This window comes from Schistocerca piceifrons, chromosome 1, assembly GCF_021461385.2.
Source record: "Schistocerca piceifrons isolate TAMUIC-IGC-003096 chromosome 1, iqSchPice1.1, whole genome shotgun sequence".
In the NCBI taxonomy this organism is placed as follows: Eukaryota; Metazoa; Arthropoda; class Insecta; order Orthoptera; family Acrididae; genus Schistocerca; species Schistocerca piceifrons.
In genome coordinates, this window is record NC_060138.1 from 997320756 (window position 1) to 997345853 (window position 25098).

Here is a 25098-nt window from a genome sequence, read left to right on the forward strand (position 1 = left end):
CCACTCTAGCAGGTGCTGGAAGGTTTCTTGGGGAAGCCGATTCTTGACGAAGTGCTGCACAGAGGAGAGGTATCGATGTCGCTCGGTGAGGCCTGGCACGAAGTCGGCGTTCGAAAACATCACAAAGGTGTTCTATAGGATTCACGTCAGCACTCTGTGCAGGCCAGTCCATTACAGGGATGTTATTGTCGTGTAACCACTGCGCGACAGGTGCTCGATAGTGTTGAAAAATGCAATCGCCATCCCCGAATTGCTCTTCTACAGTGGGAAGCAAGAAGGTGCTTAAAACATCAACGTAGGCCTGTGCTGTGATAGTGCCACGCAAAACAACAAGGGGCGCAGTCCCCCTCCATGAAAAACACGATCACACCATAACACCACCCCCTCCGAATTTTACTGTTTGCACTACACACGCTGGCAGACGACGTTCAGCGGGCGTTCGCCATACCCACACCCTGCCAATGGGTCGCTACATCATGTACCTTGATTCGTCACTCCACACAACGTTTTCCACTGTTCAGTCGTCCAATGTTTACGCTCCTTACACCAAGCAAGGCATCGTTTGGCATTTACCGGCGTGATGTGTAGCTTATGAGCAGCCGCTCGACCATGAAATCTAAGTTTTCTCACCTCCCGCCTAACTATCATAGTACTTGCAGTGGATCCTGATGCAGTTTGGAATTCCTGTGTGATGGTCTGGATAGATGTCTGCCTATTACACATTACGAACGTCTTCAACTGTCTGCGGTCTCTGTCAGTCAACAGACGAGGCCAGCCTGTACGCTTTTGTGCTGTTTTTGTCCCTTCACATTTCCACTTCACTATCACGTCGGAAACAGTGGACCTAGGAATGTTTAGGAGTGTGGAAATTTCGCGTACAGACGTATGACACAAGTGACACTCAAATCACCTGACCACGTGCGAAGTCCGTGACTTCCGCGGAGCGCCCCATTCTGCTTACTCACGATGTCTAATTACTACTGAGGTCGCTGATATGGAGTACCTGTCAGTAGGTGGCAGCACAATGCACCTAATATGAAAAACGTATGTTTTTTTGGGTGTTTCCGGATATTGTTGATCACATAGTCTAGACGGAAGTAAAGAAAGTTATTCTAAAAATGGAGATATTTGGTCAGCATTCTCCGAAATGAACCTAGTTGGAACACAGTGCAATTTCGAAAGTATCCACTTTTAGGTTACTTATTTTCGCATCTGTTCTTCATTAGAGTTCTTGAATATTTACTGCATCTTCTTTGGTGTAGGAATTACGGAAATCCGTCGTTAGTAACTTCACTTTAGTGGCGCTGTCATCAGTATGCTATCGCGCACTGAGGGTATTAATTGTATTTTTCCCCCTTTACTTTACATAAGACTAGCCTATGTGGAGACGGAGTTTTATTGTGGAGGCGATTAGAAGCATAGTGATAATGGCGGAGCTAGTAGACCCGAGCGCAGTGCAGATTCTACTGTGGCCGGCGGCGGCAGTGGCGTCGGCGGCGACAATTGAGGCCGGCCTTGAGACTGTTGACCCGCAGCTGCGACACGTATGGGCGCCGCGTGTGACCCGACCGAGAGCCGAGGTGCGGTCATCCGGGCCCACACCGGCCCAGCCGCAGCGCACCCGCGCTTCCCTGCTGGCATCCAAAGTTACAGTCTCATCTCTGCTGTGCCTACTGTCTCCAAGCCTTGTGAGGGATCATAGAAATATAGTCGACTCTTGCTAATTCGAAACTTGATAAGGTTACGTAATTCCCATAAGTAACGGGCTGGACTGTGCGGCTGATCCCGGCAGAGGTTCGAGTCCTCCCTCGGGCATGGGTGTGTGTGTGTTTGTCCTTAGGATAATTTAGGTTAAGTACTGTGTGAGCTTAGGGACTGATGACCTTAGCAGTTAAGTCCCATAAGATTTCTCTCTCTCTCTCTCTCTCTCTCTCTCTCTCTCTCTCTCTCTCTCTCATACACACACACACACACACACACACACACACACACACACACACAAATACAAATAACGGGCCGCCGATTTGCGTACGCGGTGATGGCGCCAGACAGCAACCCAGATGGGTGCCGTAGGATTTACATCATGCGAATGAGGTCGCCGAGACATCAACGTGAGTTCGCTATAATGTTCCTCAAACCAAGGTAACACGACTCTGGCTCCGAGATACGGGCAGATAAACTGCTGAGAGGTGACTTAATCGGGGAATACATCAAGCATGAACGGATGCAGGTGGTCCGCAGCTGTCAGCATCTTCGATTACTACCACAGGTCCCATGCAAGAGCAGGTGAATGCTGTAGCATAATACTGCTCCCATCAGCCTGCATCCGTGGTGCGCTGCACATTTCGAGCCGCCGTTCACTTCACTGACGGCGCTTGTGGAGACGGCCAGCGACCTCGTGTAGCAAAAATGTGATTCACCCGAAGAGCCGACACGTTTCCATTGATCGATGGTGGAATCCCGATGGTCCCGTGCTCATTGCAATCGTAACTGACGGTGTCGTTGGATCATCAATTGAAAACATACCAGTGGTCTGATACGAAGTCCATGTTAGACAATGTACGATGAACGGTGTGCTCTGAAACACTTGTGCGTGCACCAGTAATGTGCTTTTTCGGCAGAGATGCCACAGATCACCATCTACTGTATTTTACAGAGCAGAAATGCCTTCGAACCCCACATTCTGTGAAAAGTCGTCGACGTCCAACCACTTAGCGCCTAGCCCTTCTACGTCTTTCCGTTTATGCTCACGACAGTAGCACGTGAACATTTGACCAGCTTCGCCGTTTTCCTGTCAAAGTCGCTTAACTCAGTGGATTTCCCCATTTGCAGCCCATATCTCACTAGGTGATCCCCCGTCCGTGTCTGCTCCGCTTACGTACTTTTGTTATCGTGTCACGTGCCCGCAGCGTCCATCGTCGCGATGGACAGTCGTCGTAGTGTTTTGGCAGTTCAGTGTATAATTCTAAGTCAGCGGGTATCCAACACTCGGCAATTCGAATTTTTTCTGTCAGTTGTTCAGATAATCATTTTGACATTCCGCTCCTCGCGACACTTTTGCTTTCTCAACAATACGTAATTTAATGCAGTACATAAATTAGTTGTGAAAGAGTACCTGAAAGAAATACAAGTGTTTGACTTTCGCAGGAAAGAAACAGGTTTTGATACCATGGATTGTGGAGTGGGAAAAAAGAGCATATTGCGAAAACTTTCAAAATGCAGTGACCCTCGCTGTCAACAATCTGGGAGCAGAAAGGTAAGATTGCTGAAAACGTATCATAAGGAGGGAGGAAGCGGCACCTAGGTGACTTCCCGCGTCTTGAAGAATGCTTTTTGAAACGGCTTAGTCAGTCTAGAGGACGAAGCATACCTGCTGGAGGTTATACGCTTCAAAAAAGGCTAAGTTGTTCGCTTTTTGGCTTTTTGTCTGGGCATTTAAGGGTTCGCCGCTACAAGTGTGTGGCTCCCTAGCTGAAAAAAAATAAAATAAATAAATTCGTTTCTAAGAAGACTTGGGGAAAGCTCGATATTCAATGAAAGCTTGTTCAGAACGGAAAAATGAACGAAATTGAAGTTCTCATACGTATTCTCCGAAATTTGTATGTTCCTTTGTCAGAAATGTTACAACAAATCAAAATAATTAAGGAGCCAAAAATGCAACTTCCTTTGAATTTGAGTTCTAATTGATACTTTGTACTTGATTTTGTAAGGAAATACAGATATTACTGAAACTACGCTACAGTTATTTAACTTATACTCTTTATACGAATTCTCCAGATTGTACTGTGATAAGTCAAACTGTCGTTAAATCAAACTCTCAATTATTCTAACTTTTTGTTTGGTCCCTTGGATTTCAAATGATGGAGAAACGATTGTGCTCTGATAAAATTCATGGCATTGGGGGCATGACTGGCTACAAACATTGTTCCTTCTAAGAGTTCATACACGATGTTTAGCCGGTCGGAGTGGCCGAGCGGTTCTAGGCGCTTCAGTCTGGAACCACGCCGGACCGCTACGGTCACATGTTCGAATCCTGCCTCGGGCATGGATGTGTGTGATACCTAAGGAGGTTAGTTAGGTTTAAGTAGGGGACTGATGACCTCAGATCTTAAGTCCCATAGTGCTCAGAGCCATTGTTAACTTTTGTGCTACCAGTAGTTCCCCATTTCGTTATAACACCGATGATGTCACCTCAAATCGGTACTGTACTTACTCCCTGCAAATAACTGTACACTGCGTAACATAGTGTACCATCGCATATAACTTCTGTAGGTTTCCTGATGACATTTGCTATCCTCACTGAAATTGAGGACCTGTTAAATGGAATTAACAGTCTAAAGAGCACAGAATATGGATTCAGATGAAACCGAAGAAAGACGGAGTAATGAGAAGTAGCAAAAATGAGATTAGCTTGAAACTTAACTTCAAAACTGGGGACTTCGTAGTAGACGCAGTTAAGGAATTATGCTACCTTTAAAGCAACGTAACTCATGACGGGCGAAGCAAGGATTGCATAAAAAAGAAAGTAGCAGAGGACATTCCTGGTCAAAAGAAGTCTACTGGCATCATACAGGGACTTCAGTTTGAGGAAGAAATTTCTGAGAATGTGCATTTCATTGTATGAAAGTCGGAAAAGAATAAAATCGGAGGGTTTGAGATGTGATGCTATTCAAGGGTGTTGAAAATTATGTGCACTCGGAAGATAAGAAAGTTTATAGGAAGGAGTGCATAAAAAAGAAAGTAGCAGAGGGCTTTCCTGGCCAAAAGAAGTTTACTAGCATCATACAGCGACTTCAGTTTGAAGAAGAAATTTTTGCCGCCCGGTGTGGCCGAGCGGTTCTAGGCGCTTCAGTCTGGAACCGCGCGACCGCTACGGTCACAGGTTCGAATCCTGCCTCGGGCATGGATGTGTTTGATGTCCTTAGGTTAGTTAGGTTTAAGTATTTCTAAGTTCTAGGAGACCGATGACCTCAGATGTTAAGTCACATAGTGCTCAGAGCCATTTGAACAATTTGAAGAAATTTTTGAGAATGTGGATTTCCTTGTATGAAAGTCGGAAAGGAATAAAATCGAGGAATTTGAGATATGATGCTTTCGGAAGATGTTGAAAATTATGTTCAATCGGAAGATAAGAAAATGTATAGGTTCTCGTGTTAAGACATCAGGAAATAAAGTCAGTAGTGTTAGAGACATTTGTAGATGGGAAAAACAGAGTTCGGAATACATGCAACAGATTATCTAGGAGTTTGGGTGTCATTAGTACACCGAGAGGAAGAAGTGGACACGGTAGAGTAAGTCGTAGGGGGCGGCATCAAACCAGCCAGAAGACTGACGAAAAAAATATTCCTTTACTGGTAGAGCGTGAATATAATAATGGCTTCTATTTCTCTGTGCGAACTGTTGTTAATATAATTTTGTTTCCATTCTGTTCAAGGAAGCAAGCCGAAGATTAGTCGTTGATTTTATACTAAAAACTGCGTTTGGAAATTTCTTAACTATGTTTCCGCTGTACATTAGGTGGCTTTTTGGAATGTCTACCAGTTCAAATACTTTGAGTTCTACTGGACGTCGCGCAGGATTTTGAAGAGTGGTGGAATTTCCAGCACTGTTCGGCGTCCGTAGACTGCAAAAATTGATTCTTCATTATGCAGCAGTGGAAGCATCTATTTGAATTATAAATGTGTTTGCGTTGTTGTTTTATATTCTCTTGACGACGGAAACTGTGAAGCAGAGCGGCTCACAGAGGAACCCTGATAGGGTCGACTCATTATAGGGCTCACAACACCCCTTTCTTCGACATGTATTCGTTGTAAGTGCCCGTAGGGTCGTATAGTGTGCTAAGCCATATAACTATAATTTTACTGACAGTTTGCCAATTTTATGTCAGTTCCAGAGTCTATAATTTTTATATGGTTTAAATATTATCTTCCATTGAAGTGTTTAATATGACGAGAGTATTCTACTCTTAAATCTGTTCATTTGTTACTACGTGTGAGTATAGTCTCCTCATAAATCTGTTTGCTATAATAACAATTTATTCTTCGTGTTTCTTTATGTTAATGGTTTTGTAATCTTCTTAGATTATTGTCTGTATTTTGTGATGAAGACGCCCGTAGTCGGCGTCGAAACCAATTTAAAGTAAAATTGTGTTGCAAGCAGTTGGCTGCATTATACAAGTCATATTTAGTAAAGATTAATAAAAATTTCGAGATTGCTCTTCTGATATTTGTTGTGTCTATTAAGTATTCCGCAAACATTTAATTACTTCCTTTTATTAACTAATTTATTTTTACGCTTAATATATGTACCACAACTTACGACCCCAGTACCTTTTGATTTTTCAATCTAACCCCGCTTCGTCTTAATATCAGTGTGAATTGCTAAAGAGATGCACATTTGACGCGCACTAAAACTTTACGAAACGCTCAATACATCAACAATTGTTCATTCTAAGAACATTGCACGCCGTTAAACTATAAAATTTCTGTGGACTGTATATTTATTTTGAACCTAGATCTGTGCATATACCTTAACGCGCAGTGCTCTTGCTTACGAGACAGGGAAATGAAACAGCCCCAAATCGAATCCTCACATAAGATTTGGTCTGGTATCATCATCATCATCTTCATCATCATCACATCATAGCAAACACATGTAGTCGATTAGATTTGTCATCCAAATCACCTGTGAGCAGCTCATATCACTTCGTCTCACCATTCCTTTTTTTTTTCCTACACTGCCTCAATAGCTGTCCACCGCCAATTTTCTTCAAAATGAAGTGTCGTACGATGGACTAGTTATCTCCAGGATGAACAGTCTGGAGCTGTGATATTGTTCAATGGAAACAGCATCTTGCACACAAACATACATCATAACAACACACATATAACCTGTAGTACTACGTCTAGTTTTAGTAACAGAAATACAGAAAAGAGAAAAACATACATCATAACGACACACATATAACATGCAGTACTATGTCTAGTTTTAGTAACAGATATAGCGCAATGGGTATATCCTACATAAGCGCTTAAAAGTTGTAGTTAGTAGTAACAGTTCTTAGACAGTAGAAACAAATGCACACAGAGTCACTTATGATGTATTTCATATAGAAATGTAACAAATAATTTTATACGCTACTTCAGGCGGGACAGACTCGATGTTTGCTGGCCGCGGTGGCCGTGCGGTTCTAGGCGCTTCAGTCCGGAACCGCGGGACTGCTACGGTTGCAGGTTCGAATCCTGCCTCGGGCACCGATGTGTGTGATGTCCTTAGGTTAGTTAGGTTTAAGTAGTTCTAAGTTCTAGGGGACTGATGACCTGAGATGTTAAGTCCCATAGTGCTCAGAGGCATTTTTTAGACTCGATGTTTCTGCTGATGCCCCCCCCCCCCCACCTGGAATAACAACAACACGAACTATGATTAAAATGTTATGTTTTGTTTTAACAGTAAAAGAATTTTTGCAGTTCGTCCCTTTCCCAAAATGGTTCACATGGCTCTAAGCACTATGGGACTTAACATCTGAGGTCATCAGTCTCTAACCTAAGGACAGCACAAACATCCATGTCCGAGGCAGGATTAGAACTTGCGAGCGAAGCAGCAGCGCGGTTCCGTACTGAAGCGCCTAGAACCGTTTTGCCACAGCGGCCGGCTCCCTTTCCTATATTTCAGTTATTTTCTTCGAAATTACTAACATTTAGTGTTTTAACACTCCGTTTCCTACAACTAATTTAATTTTCTTTGTAACTCATTGTTATTACCCTTGTTTTATTGCTGAAAACAAATTTTCCTAGCAATGTAGAACTATCTACTACCGCATGTAAAATTATATAATGTACGACCTCCTTTTTAAAATATCAGACAGCAGGTCTTTAAATATGCAATAAATGAAATGAAACGAATTAATGTGACACAGTTCCATATTGGCCTTAATTACTTCCTTAAATGGTTTGCTCTAACGTGCCATACAGTGTTTCCTCACTATTAACTCATAGTAACACATTTGTTTCGGAATTCGAATGTTGGGCAAGCTAACTATATAACCTTTTTGAGCATGGTCCGGTATGTTGACAGCCTGAATGATTTTTAGGCGGTTTCCCAAGCTCGGTTAGGCAAATGCTGGACTGGTTCCCAGTTTCTGCTTGCTCAGAAAACACGTAACACAAACAGGTAAAACACGATAACACGCAGAAGGAAGTTGTGCAATTGACAGACAGAAGGTGCACACAATTTTAGGTTAATTGAGGACACTGGCGGTAGGAAGGGCATCCGGCCCACAAGTGAAAACAAATCTCGGGACATATCCGGAAAGAAAAAGAAAGGACGAAGAAGATTGATTCTGAACCTGTTCCCATCCTTTGAAATTTGTATTTTTTAATCGAACTTGTATCGTTTTAACTGCCGTCTGTACACTTTCCCTGCAGTGTTCAGTAGGTAGTGTCCCAGTCGCATGCCTTGCTTGTTGTGGCAGTGTCACATCATCTGCTACTCACGTCCAGCAGTGTGAGTCACGTAATTCTAATGAGGCCGGTTCCTGGCTGACTCAGTGCCGTGACAGCTGTTACGGGGAATAGCCGCTCTGCAATTACAAAGCACACACAACTCAGATTCCTCGCCGCATTTCTCTGTGTCACACCTCCCGCAAACTATTCTGTACAAACAGATCAACAATAAGTATAGAAAACATAGTGATCTTTTCGTCTGGCAATACATAGATAGTCTGTATAATTGGAACTGGCAAACTTCCATCACTTGCACGTTAGTCACTATCTTTTTTTCCCTTAGGAGTCCCATCTTGAGATGACTATGGGAATGTTTCCAGACGAGCCTAAAAAGAAAAACGAAATAACAGTGACAACACTAAACAGATTCAGAAGGACGTAGGTTGCAGTAGGTACTGGAAGATGAGGAACCTTGCACAGGATAGAGTAGCATGGAGAACTGCATCAAACCAATCTCTCGACTGAAGACCACAACAACAACAACAACAACGTAAATCGCGCAGAGATAAAAAGGCGATGGATAGCCCAACACTGGATGTGAAGAAGATCATGGTATGATCATGAAACAATCGTTGAGTGCACCCGCAGACTATTGTTAACAGACACAACAAAAGGAGGAAAAGCCATATAAGTGTTTGACAGTTTTTCTATCGTGCTTGTACGATAAATTGGAATGGGAACTGTTTCCAGGTTATTATCTGAGGTGCTACGGTGCAGAATAACAATATCCGGAGAAGAGGTCCGCCACTAACAATAGATCAAACAAAAAGGATTAAACTTGTAAGTATTTGCCAAAAATTTCGCTGTCGGTAGATCTCAGCAACAAGGAAACATTAACTCGCACGAAACGAAAAATGTCAGTAAAATACTGAATTCTTAAGAAGAGATTATCGTGTTTCGAACCGGTCGGTGTGGCCGAGTGGTTCTATGCGCTTCAGTCTGGAACCGCGTGACTGCTACGGTTGCAGGTTCGAATCCTACCTCGGGTATGGATGTGTGTGATGTCCTTAGGTTAGTTAGGTTTAAGTAGTTCTACCAAGGGAACATCCCCATCGCACCCCCCTCAAATTTAGTTATAAGTTGGCACAGTGGATAGGCCTTGATAAACTGAACACAGATCAATTGAGAAAACAGGAAAAAGTTGTGTGGAACTTTGAAAAAATAAGCAAAATATACAAACTGAGTAGTCCATGGGCCACATAGGGAACATCATGGACAATGCGTACTCTGGAGCGCCGTGGTCCCGTGGTAGCGTGAGCAGCTGTAGAACGAGAGGACCTTGGTTCAAGTCCTCCCTCGAGTGAAAATTTTACTTTCTTTATTTTTGCATAGTTATTATCTGTCCGTTCGTTCATTGACGTCTCTGTTCACTGTAATAAGTTTAGTGTCTGTGTTTTGCGACCGCATCGCAAAACCGTGCGATTAGTAGACGAAAGGACGTGCCTCTCCAATGGGAACCGAAAACATTTGATCGCAAGGTCATAGGTCAACCGATTCCTCCACAGGAAAACACATCTGATATATTCTATACGACACTGGTGACGGCATGTGCGTCACATGATAGGAATATGTTGTCGACCCACCTAACTTGTACACTTGGCGAATGGGTAAAAAGATTCTTCTACCTTGCCCGATTTAGGTTTTCTTGTGGATGTGATAATCACTCCCAAAAAAGTGATGACAACATAAGAGTATGTCACATAAACTGAAAATAAAAAATTAAACTTGTCACTCGATGGAAGATTTTAACCAAGGACCTTTCGTTCCGCCGCTGCTCACGTTACCACGAGACCACGGGGCTCCTGCATTCCCAGTGTCCTTGATGTTGCCTATCTTCCCATGACCTACTCAGTTTGTATATTTTGCTTATTTTTTCACAGTTCCACACAAATTCTTCCTGTTTTCTCAATTGATCTGTGTTCAGTTTTTCAAGGCCTATCCACTGTGCCAATTTATAACCAAATCTGAGGGGGTTGCGATGGGGAGGTTCCCTTGTAAGTTCTAGGAGACCTCAGCTGTGAAGTCCCATTTTTTTCGTGTTTCGACCGTATCATGCCCTTTAGAGAAGGATAAGCTGGAAAGATAGATAGACGGAGAAAGCTGTCCAAGTAGTTCACAGGAGGCATAAGCAGCAGAATATCACACAGATAATATGGAGCTGAACCTAGTTGGAATTTTATCGCTGGTTTCGTGACCTCGTACACTGGCACCTTTTGCAAACGTGGTTACTAACATACAACAGTATAGTATACTAACTGTCGCGTCTAACTGTGACACAAAGATGGAAAACCGCAGTTGGTATCGGTCAGTTTAGTGACTGCGCCTGCAAATTCATCTCGCATCGTTTCGAAATGAAATGCCATCGGATAGGCGGTTTAACGATCTGCCTGACCATTTATTTAAACAATATCTTCTGCATTTCCGTCTTACAGTTGACTGTAGGACACGTCGATTTCAGAATTTCGCAACAGATTATATATGAAGCTACGAATTACATTCATCCAACATACTGAAACCGATACTCGAGAACCAACAGTCGCAAATACTTAACATGATACACCGGTTCTCGCACTATCTCTGGAAAACTGTGTAAGTTCCAGTTGAGAATTTGTTAAATCCACAGCATCAATTGCGAATAATGTTTATCAGGGTAATTTGCTGCTGTTCGTGAAGAGGGTTTAATCAAAATTCAGGTTGTTTTAGTTGTTTCATCAGCAGCTGTTCACATATTCTCATTGTTTCCGTTCATGCCATATCTTAAAACGTTCGTATTTTGTGACACGATTGGACGTAGAAACATTTTCTTCAGATGGAACGTAGTAACATTTTCTTCAGAGTTTCGCTTTGGCTATGTAAGTTAGACGCTGGAAAATAGAATGGCGTGATCTATCACTGAGCTTTCCTATTACAGATCGTACGACAGTTCTTATTCACTCGGTAAGAAAATTATGCGATATGTGTAAAATCTGAACTGTTTTAATATAAATATTCTGTTCATCATACCGGGATATAAATGTTGATTATTTTGTCAAATTCGATCATAGATTGAATGTGAAATAATTTTCATTGGTTGGTGTAGCGTCACGAAGTACATTGACGGAGAAAAAATCGCCAAGAAACTGAAATTTCGATAATACATTTGTCTAGGTAGCATATTTAAGTGATTAACGTTGCCAAATTATAGGGTAATGTTAGCGAGCGATAAACTATGGCAAATGTGAAGTGCTGGTACATTAATAAGCGGTGTAACTGCCAGAATGGTGGATGCAAGTGTTACAGGCGTGCCGGATGTCAGTTTGCGGGATGGTATTCCATGCTTGTTCCACTTGGTCGGTCAATACCTGGACGGTTAATGCTGGTTGTGGATGACGCTGGAGTGGTTGTCCAAAGATGTGCCATATGTGCTCGATTGGAGACAGATCTGGTGATCGATCATGCCAAGGCAACGTGTTGACGTCCTGCAGAGCATGTTGGTTACAAAAGCGGTGTATGGGCGAGCCAAGAGGGAATAATGAGAGTGGAAGACACGGACGAAGTGCTCGGATTAAAAAGGATGTAAGAGAGAGGTGTAGACTTTCTCTCCTAATGTTCATTGTATACATCGAAGAAGCAATGATGGATATGAAAGGAAGATTCAAGAGTGGAATTAAAATTCAAGGCGTAAGGATATCAACGATACGATTCACTGACGATATTGCTATCTTCAGTGAAAGTGAAAAAGAATAACAGGATCTGCTGAATGGAATGAAAAATCTAATGAATGCAGAATAGGGAAAGACAGTAAATCGAAGAAAGACGAAAGTAATGAGAAGTCAGAAATGAAAACAGCGAGAAACTTAACATCAGAATCTTCCTGGCAGATTAAAACTGTGTGGCGGACCGAGACTCGAACTCGGGACCTTTGCCTTTCGCGGGCAAGTGCTTTACCAACTGAGCTACCCAAGCACGACTCACGAGCCGTCCTCACAGTTTTAAGAGACGAGGTACTGGCAGAAGTAAAGCTGTGAGGACGGGGCGTGAGTCGTGCTTGGGTAGCTCAGTTGGTAGAGCACTTGCCCGCGAAAGGCAAAGGTCCCGAGTTCGAGTCTCGGTCCGGCACACACTATTAATCTGCCAGGAAGTTTCATATCAGCGCCAACTCCCTTGCAGAGTGAAAATCTCATTCTGGGAACTTAACATCAGTTTGGTGGTCATGAAGTAGATGAAGTTAAGGAATTCTGCTACCTATGTAGCAAAATAACAGATAACGGACGAAGCAGGGATGAGATAAAAAGCAGATTAACAGTGGTAAAAAAAACATTCTGGCCAAGAGAAGTCTACCAGTATCAAACAAAGGCCTTAATTGGAGGAATACATTTCTGAGGCTGTGTGCTTTGAGCACAGCATTCTACGATAGTGAAACATGGACTATGGGAAAACCGGAGCAGAAGAGAATCGAAGCATTTGAGATGACGGAAAACATTGACAAGAAGAAGCGACTGGATGATAGAACAACTGTTAAAACATCCGGGAATAACTTCCATGACACTAGAGGGAGCTGTAGAGGGTAAAAACTGTAGAGGTTCAAATGGTTCAAATGGCTCTGAGCACTATGGGACTTAACATCTGCGGTCATCAGTCCCCTAGAACTTAGAACTACTTAAACCTAACTAACCTAAGGACATCCACACATCCATGCCCGAGGCAGGATTCGAACCTGCGACCGTAGCGGTCACGCGGTTCCAGACTGAAGCGCCTAGAACCGCACGGTCACACCGGCCGGCAACTGTAGAGGCATACAGAGATTGGAATGCATCCAGCAAATAATTGAGGACGTAGGCGGCAAGTGCTACTATGAGTTGAAGAGATTGGCACAGGAGAGGAATTCAGTGGCGAGCCACATCAAACCACTCACAAGACTTATGACTAAAAATAAATAAATAAAATAAAAATAAAGAATGTGGGCGAGGATTATCCTATTGGAAAACAACTCCTTGGATACTGTTAATGAATGGCAGCGCAACAGATCGAAACTTCAGTTTGGTGTACAAATTTGCAGTCAGGTTGCGTGGGATAACCACGAGAGTGCTCCGCCTGTCATGCGAATTCGCACCTTTGATCGTAACTCCAGGCATAGGCCCAATGTGTCTAGTATGCAGATAGAGTGGTTTCAGGTCCTCAACTGGTCTCCTTCTAACCCATAAACGACCATCGCTGGCACTGACGCAGAACCAGCTTTCATCAGAAAATACAACAGACCTCCACTCTGCCCTCAATGAACTCTCGCTTGACGCTACTGTAGTCGCAAATGGCGGTATTTAGGGTCACTGGAATGCGCGCTACAGGGCGTCTGGCACAGAGCTGTTTTAAAGTAACTTATTTGTAACAGTTCGTTGTGACACTGTAGTATCAACTGCTGCTCGAATTGCTGCTGCAAACGCAGCCATAGATGCCTTCTCTCTCGGTAGTATCACGTGGCCGTCAGGAGCCCGGTCTTCTTGCGACTGTACATTCTCTTGACCACCGCTGCCAGAAATCATGTACGACGACTACATTCCTGCAAAGTCTTTCTGCACTGTCACTTAAGGAACATCCAACTTCTTTTAACCCCATTAGACGACCTCGGCTCAGATTCAGTGAGGTGTTGGTAATGGCGTCTTTGTCGCTTTAAAGGCATTACTGACTAACATCAACTGATCACATCCAATCTCAAAGCTAACTAACGCTCACGACCATTACAGAGTATTTAAAGCAAACCTCTTTTGCGTCCTCATAGTGCCGATACTAGCGCCACTATTACGTGACTGGGATGAAATCTGAATAGCTATCATCTTTCAAATGCAGAAACACGCCTACCAACTTTCGTTTGTGTCGCATTGCCCGCCTTGGTGTTGCGATTTTTTTCCGTCAGTATATTACACTCTGTGGAGACGAGAGAGAGAGAGAGAGAGAGAGAGAGAGAGAGAGAATCGTTGGCGCTGAAATACTCATCGGTTGTTGAGCTTGAAGTTAGAACTGGTAATTTCTTAGTGAGAAGCTACTAACCGTAAGACAACAACTGTTATTTATAGCGTATGAGGATAAATATCAGCGCGACAGTGACAAACTTGCAGAAGCTCATCAGATTTTTAAAGTATTCGCAGCTACAGCAAGCAACAACCTGCCAGATTAGATCGTTAGGAGCGTAAACAGAATGTGCGTATCCTTCACTAGACTGTCGAACGGTTAATGCAGTGTATGAGTGTCGTTATTACATTTATTCCACGTCAGAAGTCGTCTCTCAGTACTTATTCATTAGGTCTGCTCGTAATTTTACGCCATTTCGGACGTTGCACTTATGAAAATGAACAGGTAATTTTTAACAATATTCTCGCTGAACAGAGTTTTCAGTTCAGTTCTGTGTTAATGCAATAGCTGCGTGTGCTTTGACCGAAAACTTTTGAAAACGTCCCTATGTACTTACCTTGCAGACATTACATATATGAAAGCGTTTTTTAGTAAAAGATGAGCTGTAGAAACACAGCTCCGACTATACCGCAGTTTACAAAAATCTTACAGAACCCTTTGTCTGGAATCCACGCTATCAATCTGTAAACTAGAATTCAGGGAAAGGAACACGTGATATCAAATCACTGAGTCTTGCTACCTCGATTTTGTTTGAGATATTCTGATAGAGCAGAGACCCGACGAAGATATGTTCACTATGGTGAATTTCAGCTGCAACCACAAGCGTATAATACAGTTTGTGGTATTTCTATTTCACTCATTATTGGGGCAAGTTGATATTGGTACATATTTGGGGAATAGAGCATGGTCCGATTCCACCTGTCTTTGATCCATGACTCCATATTCCGAGTAAATAGCATAGTTTACAAAAGTACAGTTAACACGTAATAACAAGCCGATTACATCCTTAAAGACGGCGATCACAAGACAGACCATTACTGTGGAAAACAAACGTAAAAAAAACACGAAATATTTCACTCAGCTAATGGAGTGAGATTAACGGGACACCCACGGGAATAAGGAGACTTTCGGCTGGGACAAACTAAAAAGAACTCAATAAAGCCAAGATCATTCCAAGCAGCCAAAAAATTGAAACATCACGCCCACGAAATCCTTTATAATAAACTGGACGAAAAAACACAAAACTGAATTGAATAAATTGGTTGACCTACATAGGCCAAACGAAGACATCGATACCAGATCCCCTTCCACAAAATAAGAATTGAAAAATGACACACAGGAATATCTCTAGAACAGACGGAACAAAAAAGTTCAAAAATCGTATTTTTCGCCTGACCTATATAGCGCAAACAAAGACAGTGATACCAGACACCCCGTCCCAGCAACACACACACACACACACACACACATACACATACACACACACACAAATGACATCCACATAACGAAAAAATGCACACGAATTCCTCCAGAATAACCCGAATAAAAAATGCGAAAAGAGCAAAAAAGGAGTCGAAGATTTCGCTGGACCTATATAGCCCAAACGAATAATATGACGCAAAACTGTTAATGTCTTCGTGGTCACTTTTTGAGAAATTGCCTGTTGGCTTCTGTCTGGGGTTTTTAGACCGACGTTTGTTTGATGATCTTTCTGAGTTTCGCCAGCTCGAGTGGCAGGCATTGTCAGAGCTTCACCCTCCGTTGACACACACACACACACACACACACACACACACACACGCACGCACGCACGCACGTAAACAACAACAACCACATAATCGAGAAATGGCATACACGAATTCCTCGAAAATAAATCGATCAGAGAAATGCAAAACATACATTAATGGAATCATTTCGCTTGATCTGTATAGCTAAAACAAAGACGTCGATACCCGATACAGGGCGACAGTTATTGAACTACATGAAGAAAACGTAAATTAGTTACAAACTGCGGCGTGCACACACTTTGTTCAACATGTAAACGTCACTGCAGATATTCAAATTAAGGTTATGACATGTTCGACATCCCTGTCGTCGTTGGCGATGATGGGGCGCCGACGAATAGCGAAATTCTGCATGACCCGCTGAAGTGTCGGAACATCGATGCTGTCGATGACCTCCTGAATGGCTGTTTTCAGCTGAGCGGTGGTTTTGGGTTATTGCTGTACACCTTGTCTTTAATATAGCTTGAAAAGCAGTCGCATATGTTCAGATCCGGAGAACATGGCGGCCAATCGCGGCACACGCCAGTGGCCTCTCGGTACCCCAGAGCCAGAATGCAGTCCCCAAAGTGCGCCTCCAGGACAACAAATACTCTCCGATGGTGTCGAGCTCCGTCTTGCGTGAACCACAACTTTTCGAAGTCACGGTCACTTTGTATAATGGGGAAGAAATCATCTTCCAAAACATTTCGTACCTTTCGGTAGTCACCGTGCCATCAAGGAATATTGCACCGATTATTCCGTGACTGGACATTGCACACCAGACAGTCACCCGTTAAGGATGAACAGACTTCTAGTTCGTGAAATGCGGATCCTCAGTCCCCCAAAAGCGCCAATTTTGCTTTTTGACGAACCCGTCCAAATGACAGTGGGCTTCGTCGCTAAACCAAGCCATTCATGCCCAAACTAATTCCCATTATTCCCCGTGGCCAGCCGTGCGGTTTGAACGTCCTAACGCAAACCGTTCAGAAGTTATGACGATTTGATTTCCTATAGTTCAATAACTGTCACCCTGTACAACCCCAAGAAACAACGGCTTATAACACAAATTCTTTCAGAATAAACCGAAAGAAATATATATGCATACAAAACTGAATAGCACTACCAATGAAATCAACATGTCAAAAACCGGAAAGAAATAAGTAATCACTAAATATCAAAGACTCTGTCTCATTCAACTGAACTATTACTGCAAACCACATCACAAAAACAAACATCCACGAAAAAAGTGAACCACAGGTAAGAACAACATAACTTCTATAAGAAAAATCGATTTGATTCCTCAACGTTCACGTTAGGAAAAAAAAACAGCCATATATTTGTAAAAACCGTTATCGTAAATAATATTGCAAGTCGTTTCATTAACGAATATTTATGCTATGTAATTACGTTCGTGGCTAACCTCACACTCGACAAACTTGCCACATTACGAAACTAGGCGAATATTTCTTAATAAAATATAAAATCGCTACTATCAACAGTTTAAGCTGTGCTCTCAGATCTCACCCTTAATCAACCCTAGTACATCAGGAAATATTTGGAGTAAAGAGCATAGTTTACAAACATTATACGTTACTATAGTCACTAAGACAACCACAGATAAGATTTAATAACAGGCCGCTTACATCCTTTGCTACGTAAACTCATGATGTCACACAGAACGTCATGGCTCAAAGCGGACGGGTGGAATCGGACCGCGTGATTAACCAATTTTTTTTTTTTGGGGGGGGGGGGGGGAAGTTGATACATTTTTGGAGCGAGTTAATACATTTTTATGATGAGTTGTTACATTGTTTGAGTCAGATGATACATTTTCAGTCCATGTTGTTACACTTCAAGGTAAGTCGATACATCCTCAGAGCAAACTGATAACTTTTCAAGGCAAGTTGGTATATTTCTGGAGGGGCAAATTGTAATAGTTTTGGGGCAAGCTCACATATTTTTGGTGCAAGCTGATAAATTTTTATTGTAAATTGACAAATTCCTTGGAATAAGTTGACACATTCAGGGTAAGTTGATACATTTTCGAGGCAAGTTGATACAAGGGCAAGATGTACATTTTTGAGGGGCAAGTTGATACAGTTTTGAGAACAGAGTCAATATCCGAAAAATGTGAAATGTGTGTAACTACGCGCGAACGTCTGCAAGGAGTAAGAATTTGACATATGCAATACAAATGGTTTTGTGTGTGTGTGTGTGTGTGTGTGTGTGTGTGTGTGTGTGTGTGTGGCCGGCCGGAGTGGCCGAGCGGTTAAAGGCGCTACAGTCTGGAACCGCACGACCGCTACGGTCGCAGGTTCGAATCCTGCCTCGGGCATGGATGTGTGTGATGTCCTTAGGTTAGTTAGGTTTAAGTAGTTCTAAGTTCTAGGGGACTTATGACCACAGCAGTTGAGTCCCATAGTGCTCAGAGCCAATTGAACCATTTGTGTGTGTGTGTGTGTGTGTGTGTGTGCATGTGCGTGCGTGCATGCACAAGATTCACAGGCAAAATCTTTGACATTTTATGTAAATGTCTTTGACCATGGCGGCTCTAAAGGTTAGGTAATTTTTCCGCTTATCTCTGAACTTGACGCCTATTTTACGCAGTTGGTTGCCTCATTTTAATACTACGCTCTGATTAGCTGGAGAGGGGAAGGAGGGGCGAGGTGGCTGAATTTGTCACGTGACGATTGAAAGGGGTTATGGCTTCGTCACAAATGTAAACAAAATTTCGTCAGACTGCTTAATGTAAACTGAAGTGTTGGCAGAAGAGCCAACACTGTGTTGCTAGAGGAGGCCGAAATGCACGCGTTTAATTAGACGCTGACTGGCGCGAGGTCTGGAACAGTTAAGGGAATTAATAGTAGCAAATAAAGTACGTAGTTGATATAATACTTAACTTTAATCCACAATTGGTGTACATCGCTCTTGACGGTACATGTTGTAATCTCAATATCAAATGCTATGGCGCCTTGCTAGGTCGTAGCAAATGACGTAGCTGAAGGCTATGCTAACTATCGTCTCGGCAAATGAGAGCGTAGTTGTCAGTGATCCATCTCTGGCAAAGTCGGCTGTACAACTGGGGCGAGTGCTAGTAAGTCTCTCTAGACCTGCCGTGTGGTGGCGCTCGGTCTGCAATCACTGACAGTGGCGACACGCGGGTCCGACGTATACTAACGGACCGCGGCCGATTTAAAGGCTACCACCTAGCAAGTGTGGTGTCTGGCGGTGACACCACATAAATAATGCGGGCCGGAGTCACCATACCAATAATATACGATCATGAAAGCAAACGCACTGATTTTAGAACAGACATGATACATGAAAGTCAAAGCAATAAGGAGCGTAACAGGAACACCACCGAATAGATGCTTAGGTTCAGAGCTGCCAAGCATGAGCACATATGATTTGCATGTAGTATGACGTGAGGGGCCCTGGTGTTCGTTATGTAGAATTAAGCTAAGACGAGGATGGCACAAATGTGTCAGAGCGAACTATGCCTATGTTTCTCAATGTTCAGTTCTGACTGAGTTTCTTCTGTCTGCAGATCAGGCAATTTTCGCCTCCTTCTTCAACAGTTCGGAGATGACGGATTCACTGGACAGAAATGTAAGTAAATTCTTTGAAAGAATGCCGATTGAGCAAGATTTATCAGTATGAAAACTATGATTTTACTCCTGAGTAGTATTTCTGTGTAAATTAACATGTCGTCATGTCGATTGTTTATCTCCAAGATTATTGTAGAAAATAATTCAGTCAAATATTTCTCTCTCCCCCTCCCTCTTTCCTCCACTTGCGTAGCAGCGCTACACTAAAAAAAAAAAAAATAGAAACATTTGTCCGTTACTGTACGTGCAACAGAACTGAAAAAATATTATAATTATCCAGTTTCAGTCACACATATAAAGTTTTCTCTACCGACCTGTACAATTAAGGTGTTCCCTCCCGATCTGTACAATGACAAAACGCATTCCCAGCGCGATCTCTTTACCTAGCTCAATTTCTTTTGCAAACAAGTATCTGAAGGTCTACACGCACCACTCAGCTACGAGGTCTAGAGAGAGGATTTAAGCACTATTTGTCACCCCCAAAATTTAATAACGTGCGATGACATTCATAAGAGATGTGTGACGTGCATACTCCAGGGTGTGAAAAGATTTATCTGGCTTCGCACAACTATGTCTCTTACATGAAGAAAGATAGAAACTAGACGCATTGAAACTAAATGTTAATTTCGGCACCACTTGTAAGTTGCTGGTTAAAGTGGTTGCCTATAGAGGTGTCCCTGACGCAGCCACTTCGCCTTGCATTAAACGATCAGTGTCTGGAAACTGCTAGTCGCACCGTGGAATTCTTTGAGCTGTTGGTGGTGTAGACCGTATTGTCGACGAAAATCAATACACACAATTACAACTGAAGTGCGCCTTTTAAACAGAGGTCGCAAATCGCCCTTCTGATGCTGTGTTGCCACCATCTCCATTCTATTCTAATTTGGTAGCGAGAAAGCTCTAAATGTAAGTTAAAGTACGTCCTAAGTTTCTTTCTGCAGCGATGCAGAAATTAGTTGAACAGGTAAGAGCATTGCAGGCGAATGACAAGTTCCGGGGGTTCTAGTCCTGATTTGGCACAGGAAGTTTTAAAAGAGCGCACACTCCGCCACAGAGTGGAAAGTTTATTCTGGATCGTGCTGAAAAGTGATGCCCCAGAATATTTTATATTAAAACTCTCAAAGATTTTTGAATAAAACTCATGTTGTTATCATTCTACGTCTTTATTCATGCCATCATATTAATTTCTCAACATAGTCATCCTAGCGACGAACACATTTCTCCCAACGAGAGACCAGTTGGTTGGTACCGTCACTGAGAATGTTTGACTTTGTTGACGGAGCCGCAACCTAAACTGTACTTCCACCGCTTCATCGCTATCGTCGTGAATTCGTCGAAAGTGTTCTTTAAGTTTTAGAAACAGATCAAAAGTTGGATGAGGATCAACTCGGGAGAGTATGGAGGATGATCGACAGTAAACCCGAGGCGTAGGACTGTCGCAGCGCTCGTGTGTGATCTGGTTTTGTCTTGCTGAACGAGAAGGTGCTCCATGTGTCGAAGAACTCTTCGAATTCGTGCTTTCAGCTTCTGAGGGTCTCGTAGTACTTTGCAGAGCTTGTAGTGGTGCCTTCAGGTATGGATTCCAATTGTATCACATCTTGGACAGAACTCTGTGAACATGACTTTGCCTGCTGATGGGATTGTCTTGAACTTTTTTTACGTCTGTGATCCTTTGTGGCGGAACCCCATTGATGCTCTCTTGTTTTCGGGGTCGGAATGGTGAACCCAGCTTCTATGACCTTTCGCACTGTTGTTAAGAATCAGCAGGCCTCTGTGACCGAGCGGTTCTAGGCGCTTCAGTCCGGAACCGCGTTGCTGCTACGGTCGCAGGTTCGAATCCTGCCTCGGGCATGGATGTGTGTGATGACCTTAAGTTAGTTAGGTTTGAGTAGTTCTAAGTCTAGGGGATGGGTGACCTCAGATGTTAAGTCCCATAGTGCTTAGAGCCATTTGAACCATTTGTTAAGAAACCCATCAACACTCACACTCAAATCGTCCAGGAAATTGTTAACACATGTCTCGTTTGCTTCATATCGTGAGTGAGCATTCGAGGCAGCCACCGTGCACCCAGTTTAGGCACCTCATTGTGCAGTGATGGCCTGCAAATGCTCTCATGGATGCCACACTTAACGTGAGCGCTGTGTCTATGTTAGCCGGCGGTTTTCTCTGATGAGTACATCAACTCATCGGTTGCTGTACGCGGGCGCCCACTCCGAGTTATGTCACACATATCGAGGTTAGCACCACCATGTGCTTTATTACGAGCACGAACAACCCAACGTCGCACATTAGTGATGTCGAGACAATCATCAATGCACGCAGCTTTCATTGCGGTTGATGGCACGTTTTCTGCGGGTAGAAACTCGATTACGGCAAGCTGTTTTTCACGCACCAGCATAGTTGACGTTACATACCGCTATGTGACACGCTACAGTTCGGAGTACTCTAGCGGCAGAGGGCTTCAACTTGAGTCAGCGAAGCGTGAAAGTCGGCTGATTGATATGCATGACAAGTAATACCTCAATCGATACTGAGAACAGAGTAAAAAATCCGAAGGCATTACTTTTTACCACGATCTCGTACAATTTAAAATCATTGTATCACTTTAAACGTATTTATGTTGCCGAGTATGCATTACATTCTTGCCGCTCGGAGTGCCCGCGCTGTTCGAGGCGCCATGTCACAGATTGCGCGGCTACTCCCGCCGGAGGTTCGAGTCCTCTCCCGGAAATGGTTGTGTGTGTTGTTCTTGACATAAGTTAGTTTAAATAGTGCGTAAGTCTTGGGACCGATGACCTCACCAGTTTGGCCCCTTAGGAATTCAAAAAAATGGTTCAAATCGCTCTGAGCACTATGGGACTTAACTACTGTGGTCCTCAGTCCCCTAGAACTTAGAACTACTTAAACCTAACTAACCTAAGGACATCACACACATCCATGCCCGAGGCAGGATTCGAACCTGCGACCGTCCCTTCGGAATTCACACACATTTGAACATTACATTCTTACTCTTAAAAATTAATACACATTCATTCGAAAGCAACGGCAAGTATGAACACAATTGTCTGTTCTAACGTAATTGTTCGATAGTGTTCTGCGATGAGGAGTTCCTCTGCTTTCTAATACGGATAACAGATTGTTAGATACTGTGCCGTCCCTTGAGAGGAATACACGACGTAAGAAACAAATAACAGGTTTGCTCAGCGTGCTTCGGTCCTGAGATGAAAACTGTGAAAGGACAACGTAGACGTAAGCGTGTGATTTCTCCGCGAGCCTTTGTGACGTAGCGGAAGTACAGAACTGCCTTTGGCGCTTGTTAGCGTCATCCTTCTCTTTACCAACACTAGTTCTTGTAACCAGACGTCCGCTTGTTTCATAACTGACAATGCGACACCATTTGATATAGTTCGCTCATGAAGAAACTGATCCGATCGGTACAATTAAATAGATCGTGTAGCTCGACAGTTCAGTGGTTAAGTGCCAGACTACAAATTCAAAGCCTCTGGCTTCGATCTCCAGTCGCTCCTTGTAGTTTTCCTGTACACGTTGTTAACTGAGCTATTTAACACAGTGACGATCTCATTAGTCATGCAACAGCGTCACTGGTTCGCAAAGTAGACGTTGCTCCCAATCTCAGGTGTGTGTGCTTTTTAAATGTGCAGCTACTGTGCGTCTGTCCTCCAAAGTTGTTGATGCTGTGATATACATGCACAGTATGAATCTAGAAAATAAGGATGTGTAGCCGGAATTTTAATAACAGTGTGTTGAAAGGAATAGCGAGGTGAAGGTTCTTTGATACATTAAGGGTACCATGTGAGATGGCACAGTCGTTATGACACCATGTAGCCGTGTTGTGTAAACCTCTTGCAACTGGTTTATGTTGCAGGCCTTTGAAGCCCTGGAAAAATTTATTACGTTCTTCGCCAGCACTTGTGCTTTGCCAACAAGCCTGGCCGAGGATGGTCTCATTCAGGCCAGCAACTTTCCAATGAAGACGTAACATAAGCTGTCAGATATATTGGCTGTCTTGAAATACGCCACGTCAATGAAGAGCCTCGGTTTTGAAACAAGGTTTCAAGTAGCAAAGGTGTGCATTAATACAGAACTTAAAGCTGCTAGCCTTAAAACTGCTGACAAAACAAGAAAGGTTGTGTAAACAATGCAACGAGCAATCGGAGAACATCGAGTAATGGATTATGTTGGCTCCGTTGTGAATCCGACTGTGTCAAGTTCACGTCTAGTGCTAGCTCTCCGATATTATTATTGCTGCACATGATGTGTTAGGAATTTGTTTTGCAAAAGATGCCAATGACTGGCGTGCCTGTTACGTGCTTGACTGTGGTGGATGGCTTGCTCAGGATGTAATCATTGCAGTAGAGAAGCCATTCTAGATGAGGTATAAGAAGTTCTTAACGCTTCCCACCATAACATTGTCAGCGTGACTTATATCTGGTAGTGTTGCGAGTGCAGACCAATAATATTTTAATGATCTGCCAGGCAAGGTACTACCAGAACTAGGGCCCGCACCAGCAACCACAGACCGCTCTACAAGCAGATATGGTGTGACCAGTAATTTGATAGATCTGAGCTCAGAAGCACCGCCTCCCATGCCATGCAGTGAACGTGAATATATTAACGATGTTATCACAAGGTATATGTTTAACTTGCAACTGAAGTGGAGGGCATTGGTAAGGGAGGACAGCTGCAGCGTGAAGCGTTGTTCCATGGACTTGTCAGTCGACAGCGTTGTGAAGTTCTTCTTACTCGTGATGGTGACTTTCCAATCCGTGAATATCAGGGACCTCTTAGGCAGTATGTTTTCACTGGAATGCATGGTGGTATAAAGAAAAGCCTGCTTCTTGTGGATCCTGAACGAGTGATTCGCACCAAGGATCGAATATTCGAAAGTTTTAGTCATCCACTTAATTACCATTGTCAGAATAAGCTCCCTATCATATTAACAGAAGGTGCACTTGTGCTGCATTGCCCCGTGTACAAGTGAAGCAGATTTGTCCTTTTCTTAATTCGTAAATGTTGAGACAGTTGATGTTACTTTCAGACATATGTGGAAATCATTTCATGCCTGAACTATATTACTTTTGACAAAATCAATAGATGAAAAGGTAGTGTACGATAATTGCGTAGAACAACTTGATTAAAATAGAAATATGATAGTTGATTCCTGTAATTAATTACAAGCGTTTCTATAACTCTATTCCTCTTTACTGCGATTTTATAGAAATTACGACTTACCTGCAAAAACTGCCCGTCTCCTTAGCAGTTCAGGACCGGAACTCGGATCCTACAGTATGCATTTCGATAGTGGCATGCCTGAGTTTC

At 43.0% G+C, this 25098-nt stretch overlaps 1 pseudogene; it reads left to right on the top strand.

The window, feature by feature from the left end:
• Window positions 1-1427: 1427 nt before the first annotated feature.
• On the top strand, window positions 1428-24760 carry LOC124777059 (annotated as a pseudogene).
• The last annotated feature ends 338 nt before the right edge of the window (window positions 24761-25098 follow it).